Source organism: Nannobrachium achirus (assembly GCF_963921795.1).
Source record: "Nannobrachium achirus genome assembly, chromosome: 13".
Classification (NCBI taxonomy): domain Eukaryota; kingdom Metazoa; phylum Chordata; class Actinopteri; order Myctophiformes; family Myctophidae; genus Nannobrachium; species Nannobrachium achirus.
The window spans coordinates 34,984,434-34,996,933 of NC_137833.1; positions in this window are offsets into that span (position 1 = coordinate 34,984,434).

The window sequence follows — 12,500 nt, forward strand, 5'->3', positions numbered from 1 at the left end:
CAATGAGGTAAATGTAATAAAAGTATCATGGTTAGTGTCATGTCAGTATCATGGTCAGTGTCATGGTCAGTGCCATGGTCAGTGTCATGGTCAGTGCCATGGTCAGTGTCATGTCAGTATCATGGTCAGTATCATGGTCAGTATCATGTCAGTATCATGTCAGTATCATGGTCAGTATCATGTCAGTATCATGTCAGTATCATGGTCAGTATCATGGTCAGTATCATGTCAGTATCATGTCAGTATCATGTCAGTATCATGGTCAGTTTCATGGTCAATATCATGGTCAGTGTCATGATCAGTTTCATGGTCAGTATCATGTCAGTATCATGGTCAGTATCATGGTCAGTATCATGTCAGTGTCATATCAGTATCATGGTCAATATCATGTCAGTATCATGTCAGTTTCATGGTCAGTGTCATGTCAGTATCATGTCAGTATCATGGTCAATATCATGTCAGTATCATGGTCAGTATCATGGTCAATATCATGGTCAGTGTCATGTCAGTGTCATGGCAGTATCATGGTCAGTATCATGGTCAGTATCATGGTCAGTGTCATGGTCAGTGTCATGGTCAGTATCATGTCAGTATCATGGTCAATATCATGTCAGTATCATGGTCAGTGTCATGTCAGTGTCATGGCAGTATCATGGTCAGTATCATGGTCAGTATCATGTCAGTATCATGGTCAGTATCATGTCAGTATCATGGTCAGTATCATGGTCAGTGTCATGGTCAGTATCATGTCAGTATCATGGTCAATATCATGGTGCAGTGTCATCTGTCATGTCAGTATCATGGTCAATATCATGGTCAGTATCATGGTCAGTATCATGGTCAGTATCATGGTCAGTATCATGGTCAATATCATGGTCAATATCATGGTCAGTATCATCAGTATCATGGTCAGTATCATGGTCAATAACATGGTCAGTATCATGGTCAGTATCATGGTCAGTATCATGTCAGTATCATGGTCAGTATCATGGTCAGTGTCATGTCTGTGTCATGTCATTTAGTTCGGTTCGGGGAGTCACAAAATTAATTAATGATGGTACCTGCCGAACCTCTGAATGACGTCATATCATAATTGTAGTTTAGACAGCAGAACCGAAATAAATTGGGGTGTAAAGAGCATCGACCCTTACTCTTACCTGTATGTACCTACAAGATGTAACAATAAAGAACACCTTGAACCAAGTTTTATCAGGTCTCATCCACAAATAAGGAAATTCCATCACAGAATTATTGCGGTAACATCTCATAGATAAAACAAACAATATATCAGGAAATGTATAATTTGCCCGTAGTCCAAAGAAAGATAGTTGAGTCCGGACCTTGAGGGTAACTCTGAAGTTGTTAGAACTTTGTTTCACCAGCAATACAATTCATTGATGAAATCCAGATCTCTGCTATTTTAGAAAATGTTTGAAAAACTTTTGAACAGTTTTGCATAAACGTAATGACATGCCCAAAATAGGGGCGCCAGGTTCCAAACTGCATGTTTCTATCCACTGGCTCATTCTGCTAAGAAGAAAAAACAGGCTTTCCCACATAGAATGCAGGGAAAGTTGTATAATAACACACTTTGGTGTAAATTAAGTCAAAACGAGGGTCTGGTTCTCTGGCATGCACCATGTGGTGTGTGTGTGTGTGTGTGTGTGTGTGTGTGTGTGTGTGTGTGTGTGTGTGTGTGTGTGTGTGTGTGTGTGTGTGTGTGTGTGTGTTGTGTGTGTGTGTGTGTGTGTGTGTGTGTGTTGGTCCCATGCATGATGATGATGACTGTGATGATGGTGATGATGATTGGTTAATTGCAGGCAGCTTGGAAGTGCAGCTCAGTGTGTGTGTGTGTGTGTGTGTGTGTGTGTGTGTGTGTGTGTGTGTGTGTGTGTGTGTGTGTGTGCGCGCGCGCGCGCGTGCGTGCACACGTGCGTGCGTGTGCGTGTGTGTGTGTGTGTGTGTGTGTGTACTGCAGGTTGTGTTATCAGGGGAGTGTACAGGGTGCCTGTGAGAGCAGTGTAATATGTTTAACTAGAGCAAAGTAGTGTTTTGAGAATTGGTAATTACTTACATCCCTCACCGGCCACGGGGACACTCTCCAGATCACACCTCTCTCTCTCTCTCTCTCTCTCTAAAACACGCACGAATGTACACACACACACACACACGCACGCACGCACGCACGCACGGACAGATTTCCTTTGCCATGTTCAACCCACTAGTGTTTTTTCTCCTGTGTGTGTCAACAGGTGAAGAGTGTGAGGGACACGTGTTTTGTTTCACACACAGCTGTTTGGAGAGCAAGCTCTGATGAAGCCTGCTACTGTCTGACAGTCGGGACATGCATGCACCCATGCATGCACGCACGCACAAATGCACGCACGCACACACGCACACACGCACAAGTTAAAGTGACCTTATGGAGTATACCTTGTATGTCCAAGACCGTTTCATTATCATTTTGTGCGAGGCGTTGTGTGCTTGTAGATCGGCTGTTTTCACTACTTTTGTGCGACAGCCTTGTATGATGAAGCAGGGCTTTACTTGGTGAAAAAAGTACAAATCTGAAACTTGGAGATAAGAGGTTTCTGCCCGACAGTTACAATATGCTTGATTTTCTAAATTACGGTATGCCGGCCAAGTTTGCGCTGCATCTAATCTTTCACTCAATAGCATGCCAGAATATCAATTATGGTTGCTTCTGATTGAGAAGAAAGCTTTAGATGTCTTTTCCCCCGACGCTGTGTATGCTATGAAACTGTCAGTTGAAAGGAAGGCCTTCCGGAAAACGCACAAGTGCACAGAACATTTTCTGCTTCTAATTCTGGTGGGCTCCCTTCATGTTCCTGATGTCCTAGTGGGGCTAAAGGAGAGCCTGGGGAGGGAGGCGGGCTGCCTCCATGCTCCTCACCTTACAAAGATTCCCCGCGACCAAGATTCAAGCTCCAAACATACCGTATGGATTGTGAAACCTCACTTTTACTATTGCGCTACCATAAGGATCACATTGTTTGAAATGCTCAAGGTCATACTTGAGGTTGAAGGGAGAGGTGGGAGCAGGGACGTGCTGGGCCCGATTCAGCCCGGGAAAAAAGAGTTGGAGAGGCCCTCATTGCACGCTATAGAGTTGCTGCTACTCAAATATTTGCCATTTCAGATCATGACAAGTGACAAGCCAGTGGGCCAATTACATGAGTTATATTTCGTCGTTGTCGGGTGGAAACCTTGTACGTCCAAAACCGTTTGTTTTGTATTTATCATTTTAAAAATGATTTAAACTCCTCGCACCGTGTGCTTGTAGATCTGCTGTTTTCACTACTTTTGTGCGACGGCCTATATGATGAAGCAGGGCTTTGCTTTGCAAAAAAATTTACAAAATGGAACGAAGGCCGACATTTTTTTATTTTTATTTTTTTTAATGGCCGGCCTGGACTGGCCGGGAATGAGCCGGCCGTTCGGGAGTTGTCCCGCTTTTCCCAATGACCAGCACGTCCCTGGGTGGGAGGTCAGAAGATGAACATATTCAGCAAACATCTCTCCCCCTTACAGAATGACTGAACCAGGGTTCATTATGATAAACTGAGATTTATCCACAACTTTCCAACCTCCCATTGTGCATTGCTCAGAAGGATTGCGGCAGTTCCGGCGCCGCAGCCAAGAGTGATCTACAAGCTCACAACGGTTGCATCTGCGACGTGACGTGAGCTTGTACGTCTGCTGTTCTCCGGAAGTGTACCACAAATAATTTTACAGTAAATTCTCATGGAAACAGGTGGATAGGTTATTGTTTAAAACCATCTGTTAAAACATTTTAATGACGCAAACAGAGATGTTTGTTTAGCCAGCCTATAGTAGAGTAATTTGATTTTATACCCATTGTCATCTCAGTAATTTCTCAATGTTAGATTACCAAAACTATAGCAGTGCATATAGTTAACCAGAACTGTCTTCAGTGTCTTGTCTATTCTTGTTTAACCAGTAAGACTCCCTAAATCGGAAGATAAGTGACCGTCAGGTCGCATACACAAACTTTAGAAGGCAATGGTAGCCAATCAGGAGGGAATATGGGAAATGGGACAGATCCATGTTGATGACATGACTTTAGAGATACTGTTTAACCAGTAAGACTCCCTAATCGGGAGATAAGCGACCGTAGGTCACTTATCTCCACAAATAGAGCAAAAATGTGTTTTTCCAAAATCTTCCTGATCCATGTTGATGACATGAGTGTAGACATACTGTGTAGTGATTTTCGTGATTTTAGGGCAAAATCTGAATCGGCCTCATGGTGGCGCTAGAGGGCCATGTGAGAAATGAGGGGTGGGGTGTCCGCGCCGCCAAGGCGGACGAATAGGTACCGGCCCCGGCTCTCCCGGTCGCTCCTAGCCCGAGTTACGGCATTTTATGTGAGCTGCAGTGGCAGGGTGTCCTCCACTGGGGGCGCCAGCACTTTTGCATCCGTTCTGGAGCACCAGGAGTGGGTGGTCCCCGGGAATGCCCCGTGAGCAGCCCCGTTGGGGTGGTCATTTGGTAATTTTTGCACATGTGCTCATTTTTTACACTTGGGGGTCCCCGAGGGAGCTGGGGGTCCCTGGAGCTCCGGGGGTCATTGGAGGTTGTAGTTTGGCAGGTAAGGAGTGTGTGTGCAAAATCTGGCATGGATCGGGGGCAACGGTTGCGGAGATATGAGCAGGGCAAAAGTGTGACGTGTGACGTGTGTGACGGACGGACGGACGGACGGACGGACGGACAGACGGACACCTCGAGCAGCTTTCTGTAGTAAGTGCGACCTACGGTCGCAATAAAGTAGCTGTACTCACTTTGGATTTTCCTTTTAAATAGTTGAATGATACTGTCTATGATACAGGGATGTGCAGGCCCTCTCACATGACTGGTAACATGTTACTATGGTAACTAGTACAATAACATGGTAGCATACTAGCATGACAGGGCCTGTAACACAGTGTAACAGGTTCAGACAGCTCTGACATTCAAAGCTCTGAGAGAGGTTGTTGTCCTGTGTCTTCCTTGTCTCTGTAGCACAAAGGAAATCATCACTGTTGGGCAGAAACCTCGTATCTCCAAGATCCAAATTTGTATGTTTTTTTTTTCGTAAACCCGACAACAACGAAATGGCTTCCTAGAGGACAACTTAGTTAACATTTATTAATGTTATTTTATTCATTTGTAATGATATTAATTACAGCTGTATACATTGCTTTCTATCGTTATAGCGATTTTTAATTGGTGGGCGGTGCCATTTCTGGTAATTGGTAAAAATGCATTTTTTTTACACAATAAGCCGACTATTTTTGTCTCTGCAAGGCTGAAGGCATGGAGGTCAGGGCAGAACCTCTGCCCCGAACTTTTCACATCGGTCTGTTATAGCGCCACCGGGAGGCAGATTTCTGCAAAACATTGGGGATGTGCGTACCTCCTGTGCAGTGCAAACCTCCTCAATATACCACAGGTAGTTCTGACCAAGCAATCTGATCTATTGAAATAGGTTATCCATCTGTACTCAAATGAGCGTGACATCAAAGAATCTTTGAACCTAACCTCAGAAACAGCATGGTCACCTTCCACTTATTTTTGAGCCATCCTATCAACAACAAAGGCCAGATCACATGAGAATGAAAAGACATGTCCGATTTGATCAACTCAGGCACACTCTCTTATTCAGGCACGTGCACACATAGACATCAAAGGGGGCTTGAGCCCCTGCCCTTTTATCCGTCTTTAAAAAGTGCCCTCTCCAGACCATGAATGCAGTTTTTACTATGGTGAAATAAATGCAAATGCCCTCCTTTCCATGCCATAGCTGAAGGCAGCATTCAAGAGAATTGCTTTGTCCAAACTCTCTCCAACATCTTATGTTGAAAGAATTGCCCTCTCTGTGTAGAAATCCATGCCGTTACGCCATGTATTGATTTGATTATGCTTAGTTCAGTGTGGTATCAAGCACCGAAAATAGCCGACCTGTGAGCTTGGAGGTCTGCTATTTTCGGTGCTGTCACCAAAAGCCCTTTCAGAAAAGTCAGCCCCTGCCTCTCTAACATTCTCTGCACGTCCCTGCTCTTATTAAGAGAGTGGGTGGGTGGAATCGGGGGAATTGGGGTTGGGGGGGGGGGGGGGGGGGGGGGGGGGGCGTGGTTCGGTGCCGGGGTCACAGGTCACGCCAGAATCTTGATTCTGGGTTGGCCCCCCCTGAACTTGACTTTTCCACTGTCTCCCTTTTCCACCACCGCCTCCTCCTCCAGCTCACAAGTGAGACGCACAGGCGTGACCACAATACCACATTCTGCGTACGAGCACCTTTTCCCCCCTCTCATAATATTGACTCTGATAATGTTTTCATCACGACGTGGCAACAGCATTAAGAGCACCATGCTCTACGCGGGCCAAAACCCGCTCTGTGTGTGTGTGTGTGTGTGTGTGCAGGGGTGTCGCACCAAATTCTGGGCCCTGGGTACAAGGATTCACTGCCGGCCCCCCATGAATGTTCTTCATAGTGGGGAGGGGGTTTAACCCATTTAGACTGGGAACGCATTATTAAGCATTATTTTGTGCTTTAACTATTGAAAAATAGCAGATATACAAGCTTGTAGATCTGCTATTTTTTTAAATCGTGAAATTTTTTGTAAAAAACAACAACGTGTGTTGCTATGGCAGTGGTGATCAAATCTATGTCAGATTTGCACACATTTTCAGGACTTTTAACTATCGTCATTTTCACGACAATAGTTAAAAGTATAAAATAATTCCAGGCCCCTCCACCTTGGGCCCTAGTAACTCAGTCCCACTCCCCCCCCCCCCCCTTATGACGCCCCTGTGTGTGTGTGTGTGTGTGTGTGTGTGTGTGTGTGTGTGTGTGTGTGTGTGTGTGTGTGTGTGTGTGCACGCGCACATAGCAGCATGAAGGACAGAACGCTTAATCGTGTTTCTCTTACCTTTTTACCCCTAAGTCAATAAAATAGTCTCTTTCACTTTCTCCCATATGAGATGTGTGTGTGTGTGTGTGTGTGTGTGTGTGTGTGTGTGCGCGCGTGTGTGTGTGTATGTGTGTGTGTGTGTATACCCCTGTGTTCATCATGGTGCGCTCTTTGCGCTCTTAGAGGCCTATCGTCCTTAGTGTTTGAAGGAAATGGACATGAAAATATACAGAATTGGCTGTAATTATATGTGAAGGTTTATTTAAGTTTGAGGGGTGGAAGAAAAAAAAAGGATAGAAAGACAGAAATCCAGATGAGGGGCTTTTACTCGGGTAGACAGTGTGTGTGTGTGTGTGTGTGTGTGTGTGTGTGTGTGTGTGTGTGTGTGTGTGTGTGTGTGTGTGTGTGTGTGTGTGTGTGCGTGTGTGTGTTTTCACATTGCGGCCTGATGATGTTGTCTGGGCCAATCTGCCAAAGTGAATGGTTTGAATTTACTAGCCCGCGACAGTCAAATTGTCCTAATCACTAAGTAAACAGATACTTCCCCAGGCTATCAGGGCACACACGCCGGCAAACTGCGGCCAAAGAGGAGGTATAAGGGGGGGACGAGGGGGTAAGAAAAAAAAGAAAAACCCCAACAACTTTGACTGTTAATTGTTGTTTTCCTTCTTATTCCGCCCCTTAAAACACCAGGCGTAATTATTCATAAGTGCTACTTTGATTCGGGCAAATTTGTTTGAAAGAGGCTTAAGGCGTTTCGCTCCAGTTATTCAGTTACAGCCGGGGTTTGGTTGGCTTGTACATGGAGTCCCCCCCTCCCTTTTTTTCTCCTTTGCTAGCAGGGTCTTTCAGTTAAATTGGAGCTGAGAGCCGTGACTTGGATAGAGTTACACACCTTGTGCCCCTTTCTGAATGACTCGCCTCCAATCTAACCCAATCTGGCTCGCTCCAAACCGTATGGTGCTGTATTTCTTTACATGTGTCGGGGGTCTCGAGATAGCCGACCGCCCCACGAACACTTGCCGATGAAGATAAGGACACTCACATGAATTAAATCAGGGGGAGGAAAAAGACATATTACACCTTTAGCTGCACAGTAGAATGTACACTGAAGTTATTCGTCTCATTATTATACGCACAAGCATGAGTTGATAGGCTTTTAAAATGTGTTTTGAACTACGCGATTACATAATAATGTGAATTTGTTGAGCATGAAAAGGTACATTTACCTGAATAATGACATGAACCATAAGTCATTATTCAGTTGAAGAAGCACATGAGAAGGTAGATGAATCAGATTTTATCCAGTATAGATTTTTTTTATAAGAGGATTTTAATATTCAATCCATATAAGTTCTATGTCCGTTGTCTCCCTCTCCGGACAGAGCGAGGTAAATGCAACGATATCGAACTACCGGTGCATGTGGCCAATTCGGTGCACGACCTGCTTCAAATAACTTTATTGACACTGTCAACTAAGTAGGTGTCCTATCCATCACCAGGGTCAAAATGTCGGGAGGTGCTCTCCATTCCGACATGTCTCCACTCCGACAGTGACTTCTTATTGTCGGAGTGGCAACACTTCCATAGAGGTTAGGTTTAGGGTTAGGGTTAGGGATAGGGTTAGTGTCGGAATGGAGACATTGTCGGAAAGGAGACATGTCGGAATGGAGACATGCACTCCAAAATGTCGCAATGGAAGAGTATAAGGCCACCTCCAACCACTGCAGATGTGCCAGGTACTGCATATTGTTTTAACATACTACTACAAGAAACATTTTATTCATCAAAATAAGTCCCAGGCTGTAGCTTTAATAAGAGGGTTTAGACTGAATGGGATATCTATGTACAGAAAGCACATCTATGTACAGAAAGTGCATCATATACCTTATTGCAAACCAATTGCATTTGCTATTCAAACATATTTGTTAACATTTTTGAAAATTCTTGAAAGTGTGAGAACTTCCGATTTAGACGGCATTTGTAGAATCGGCCTATAATGAACTTAATCTGTGTCCATAAACCTTACACATTCTATGTTCTCCGGCAGATCATATTGTCGTATCTCTTTCCATGAAGTCCATAAGACCCAACATTGTGACCCGTTCATCGTTAAACTGACACAACTGGATACACAACCGAACACAGATGTACGCCATTCACACTCGCAGTGATTTACACTAGACCATGCGAGTAGAGGCACGGCTGGCCGCTGGAAAACCTGCGAAAGCGGACTTATATGGTGTTGAAAGTCAAGGCCGGACGGGGCTAGAGAGTGTAGGCTCTGCTAGGCTGTAGTTCAACATTGATGTGAAGATTAGAGTGTCTCCCGGACCCTGTCAGCAACCCAACACTGGAGCAGGCTATAGTGTGTCTCAGGGGCGTCACAAGGGGGGGGGGGTGGGACTGAGTTCCTAGGGCCCAAGGTGGAGGGGCCCTCATTAGTTTATACTTTAGCTATTGAAAAATAGCAGATATACAAGCTCACAAGCTCGCCGCGCTGCGAGCTAGTAGATCTGCTATTTTTGAAAAGTCGTGAAAACGTGTGCAAATCTTTGAATATATGTATTTTTTAAAGCGAACATTAGTAACTCAAATGATTCTGGGGGGTCCCGGGAACTAAATGTTTTGAGATGGGGCTCCGTGGCCAAATACATATCATTTTGGGGGTCCTTCACATGAAAATATTTGAGCACCACTGACATAGAAACATAGGTTTTTCAAAAAACCTTAGAAGGATTTGAAAGATTCAGATTCCGCACACATTTTCAAGATTTTTCAAAAATAGCAGATCTACAAGCTCGCAGCGCGGCACTCGGTGCCGCGCTGTGAGCTTGTATATCTGCTATTTTTCAATAGTTAAAGCACAAAACGTGAGTGAATCCTTGTACCCAGGGCCCAGAATTTGGTGCGACACCCCTGTGTGTCTGCGAGGCCTGGGGTAACACTGGGCCTATGTCTGGAACAAGAGAGCAGGGGGATACAGTAACAGGCTTACGCCGCTGGTTGAAAAGTGCAGAAAATATATCCTATGACATGGGATTTGATGGTTGGTAAAATTCCACTCTGAAATTTCAAGACTAAAATGTTTATTAATGAGTCCACCGAAGGGTCATTGGCGGTATGAGTCAAACTTGGTATAACATCCCCACAGCTGTGGGGTGCTATATTATACCATTATGTATTACAATACTCGCACAGGGTTGCCTTGCTCACGTTTCCCCACAAAATGGTAGCCATTTCTGTTTGATTGATAATTAACGACCAAATTATATAAATCGTCTGTAAGACATTCTCAGACTGCTCGTGCAGTATAATGCAAGTATCAGTTATCCAATCATAATTATGCTCAGTACATCCCGAACACACCTACAGTATTTCCACTAGAATATCGTGAAGTAAAACATTTACGGTTAAGCGATTTGCCTGACCCAGCTCGTTCAGTCTGTCCAGATTTGAATACAGAACAGTAAATGCTGTAGAAACCAACAGTTTGCTAAAGACAAAGCGGTTACAAGAAACTAACAACAACAACAACAACAAAAAAGTAATCGATCAGCAAAGACACAAAGTGAATTGATAGGTCTAAACGTCTAAATCAGGGGCCTTCAACACGGGGTCCGGGACCCCTAGGGGGTCCTCAGAATTACTACAGGGGTCCTCCAAATCTTCCAGTCCTTTTTATATTAACAACTTGAACTCTAGTGTCCATATTCTGAGACCTGTAGCCAAAAATAGCAGATCTACAAGCTCAGAACGCCTCGCGCTGTGAGGCGTTGTGAGCTTGTAGATCGGCTATTTTCAGCAAAGAGATTCGGTGTAGAGGGGAAAAAGAGCAGACTAAGTACAGAGTGAAAGGTCAAATGTATTAGGTTATGATAGCTCTAGTGGTTAAATAATTATCTGAAAACACAAATTGACATGAATCCAAAATACACTGATGATTTTGCTGTCAAACGATGAAACTATGTGGAATCTATGAACAGGTTGTGGGGGTCCCTGCTTCATCTCTCTCTCAACTAAGGGATCCTTGGCCTGAAAACGTTGAAGACCCCTGGTCTAAATGATTCTAGTTTACTAATGTGTGTATAAACACAGGACTGATGTAATTTTGAAGATATTGTAGATGATGTCGACAACAGAGAATATTTATTTTACAATGTCCACCAGTCTGGCAACTCGAAGTATCTAATCTTACCATCTCATCATCTCTTCTGTAAATTCCAGAATTTGACCAGATTTAGCTAGTGTGGAAGCCAAGGAGGAAATATCACAACATGTAATGCAATGTGTTACTGAGCATTAACAGGAACATGTCTGGCAAACCAGAAACATGACTACTGATTATACCCCTATATGTGTCTCTTTGTCACAAAACACAGTGGATGGATACCTGTACTGTTGGTTTTTTTGGGTTGCTGTGGGTAATTCTTTTTATATATTTTATGGACGGGCCGGGAACACATTTAGTGTATTACAGTACATGTACAGTATGTAGTACAGTAATATATATATATATTCAAGTTTTTCTGATTTTTTTCTCCAAAGGTGTAAGTTAACAAGTAGTTTTGGAATTTTGTTTCTATACTGTAGCTGCTACAGAGGCCGAGTAATACTTTTCCAGAAAAAAAGTGGCTAATTTTCAAATCGGACTTTGGCCTATAGTTTAAACAAAACAAAAAGATGGGCGGTCAGACCAGAAATCATATGTAATTAACGTTACAAATGAAAAACAGGGTGAATGCAGGCCCTCTTCCTTCCCCCTCCCCCTCCCCCTCCTCCCGCCCGTGAACGTTTCATCGAAATCAAAAAATGAGTTGGTGGATGCAGGTTTGTGTCTAGACGGTGGCGTGTCAGGTATCGCCATAATGTGTCTTATTGGAGCTCCCAGCCATGTCAGTGTACCAAGAACCAGCAGACACTGTCTTTATGGTCCAACATTAACAACCAAATACCACAGCCTCCTTTTAACTGTAAATGAGGCTCCCGTAGCCCAGTGTGTGTCGAACATTAACAAGTATGCTAATACAGCCTTTTAACGGTTAGTAAGGCAGCCACAGTAATGTGTGCGTGTGTGTGTGTGTGTGTGTGTGTGTGTGTGTGTGTGTGTGTGTGTGTGTGTGTGTGTGTGTGTGTGCGTGCGCGTGTGCGTGTGCGCAAGTGCCTGCGTGTGTGTGGGGTGGGAGGGCATACATCGCTCGTGCATGTGTGGACATGTTCGTCAACGTGTGTGTGCATGTCTGTGGGAAAGGGATGCGCATGCGCGTGCCACTTAATGTGCGCTTGTATGAGTCTCGGCACGTCCCCATTTGTCATGCGTGCACGCGTGCGTTAGAGCCGGATTGCGTGCATGCGACAGTGTGTGTGTGCATGCATGCGACTGGAATCAGTGTGTGGCGTGTGCATGCGTGTGTCTGAAAGTACGTCTGAGTGTTTTTCTGTGTGTGTGTGTGTGTGTGTGTGTGTGTGTGTGTGTGTGTGTGTGTGTGTGTGTGTGTGTGTGTGTGTGTGTGTGTATGTGTGTGTGTGTGTGTGTGTGTGTGTTTATAGGTTCATTAGGATTTG